Here is a 2,511-nt window from a genome sequence, read left to right on the forward strand (position 1 = left end):
TTGTTATCTGTATCCTCCATTTCCTTTCTGTTAATTTTCTTCTTATTAACATACTCTCTTAAGTTCCTTGTTGCAATGTATTTGCCGTTTCCTTTTCTTATAATCTTATTGTATGTATCAAAACCGTGTCTTCCTTTTCTTGTTTGGTTCTGTGGCTGTCGGCCATGATTGTTGTATATATTTTTTGTATATTTTTATTTGAATTAGTTTTAAGTTCCTTCCTATCTCTTTGTTCAAAAAATTCTTTCTAGAACATTCTCTCTTAAACCTTCTCCCTTGGGGGTAAGACTACCAATTCCTGGAACATTAAACTAAAGGAACCTTTAGGAAAACAAAAGAGGGAGTGAAGCCCGGAGGTAAAACGGACGAAGAGAAGTCAGTCTGGGGATAGATCCTGAAGAGAAAGGCATGGAGAAGGCAGTGCTCCCAAATATGGAAAAGATAGTAAAAAAAAATCGTAAAAAAATAAAAGGAGTAAAACGACAAGGGACTGCAAGGTGCTGAGGGATCAGAGAAAGAAGTCAGAGAGCAGTGAACGTTCAATAGAATATCAAGACCAATAAGAGACAAAGAGGTCTATGGCAAAAAAATTAAAAGAATTTAAAAAAGGGAGAAAAGACTTGAGCACAGTGTCTTACACTACGAAACATCGACACAAAAATCCTGGGTATTTTCTGATCTTTTTTATCACTTGATCCTTCATTCTTAATTCCCATCTTTTCTATTTCCTTTAGTGGTAAAGTAGTTTGTAAGTTAGTTGTAAGTTAGAGTTAGCTAGATCGTCCTGCATTTATGTGTTGTGCACTAAGAGAATTTTTGATGGTTGGATAAAGAAATGTTCAGCGTCTGCATACCCAAAATAATCTGAGGTCAAAAAAAAGTTGGGAGCTAAATAAACAAAAGAACCGATTCATTGAAATGAAAAAAATAAAATAAGTTGTGTTAAAAATCTTTTTCAAAGTTTATTTTATTGTACTATTTTGCTCGTGGGATCCAGTACATCTCATTTACAAACATCACAGTTCAATGTCACGACTTGGTGAATTCTTTTCTTGTTTGGTTCAATGTCCAATGTCACAATGGTTTTGATACAAGATGGATATACAGGTTTTCATTGATTTCAACCAATATGTTCAACCTTTCCACGACTTCCCGGACAGTCGGGTGATGTTCTGATTCAATGATGTTCTTCGATTCTGATTTTTGAGATTTGTCTTCCTGGAATGAAATTTTCTGAACCAATGTCTGGTGACCTTCAAAAGTTTTATTAGCATTTCAGCTTGCTTTGGTTGCATTATGTCCCTGCTTATACTCATAAAAGAAAATTATTCAATTTTCTTTTTTCCATGTCATCAAAAGAAGTACTCGAGTAAACAAGTGGAACATGCAATATAAATAAGATTACATTTTTAAATTCTCACATTACATGTCATATGCTCTTTCAATTGCAAACATACAGCACTATTCAAATGGAAAAAAGTTGAACTATAAGGCTGGAAAATTTACATTTTAAAAAATGGCCATTTCATTTGTAATGACTCAATATTTATTTTTTCTGTTCAGTAAATAGATGAACAACTTCAAATTCAAATTTTACTATTATCAAATTTTATCAAATAATAGCAAAAAATAGTCCAATTAATTATGGCAATTATTAGCATTATGGATCATCACAAAAATTTTACTTTGTATGTTAAATGTACTGATCAATAAATGGTTATTTATTCATACATCTTTATAACACCTTCTTATGTTCTCTGTTAATATCAATATTTTAATCAGGCAACAAATGTTTTCATAGTTATTATATTCATATGATGCAAGAAGCAAGCCTTCCAAACCAAAAAACCTATTTTTATCTGACAACTTTACAGCAAAATATGAAATTCATATTCTAATAATTGAAATTTCAATATTTTATTTGTTTTTACTATATATTGAATGTTTAGATATACAGCAGAACCTCGATTATCCGGACTAATTGGGGATGAAGGTAGTCCGGATAAGGAAAAATCCGGATAATCGAAACAAATACTTTGATTTGTCTTTTAATGATAATACAACACGTTTTCTTTTCGATGACATATCGGTAATATTAAAAGTAAATACTGTATTTAAATCGTGATCAAATTTTCAAGAAACAAACGTTCGTATTGCATTTGGACTACTACTGACCAACGCTAACAGATTATCTATTGTTTAAAAGGCCCTCTGGTGGCGCAAGAAGACGGATTTTATAAAATAAAAAGCAGTTGAAACNAGATAAAATGGAAGCAGAAAGAGCCATTACGGAAGAATGCAAATGTTTAGACAAATGCATAATTGATAAAAAGAGAGAAGAAGTTAAAATAAATATGTTGAAAGAAACTTAAATAATTTGAACACAAAGAAAATGGAAGAATGTTGATACAGACATCTCAAATGTGTACAGTGAACAAAAGAATGTAAATCATATAGTTTCAACATTTACTTGCGTATTTAAAAAAAGAATATAAGATCTAAATTGTTTGT

Source organism: Centruroides sculpturatus, unplaced genomic scaffold, assembly GCF_000671375.1.
Source record: "Centruroides sculpturatus isolate CEXI.00-Female unplaced genomic scaffold, Cexi_2.0 scaffold1445, whole genome shotgun sequence".
Lineage (NCBI taxonomy): Eukaryota > Metazoa > Arthropoda > Arachnida > Scorpiones > Buthidae > Centruroides > Centruroides sculpturatus.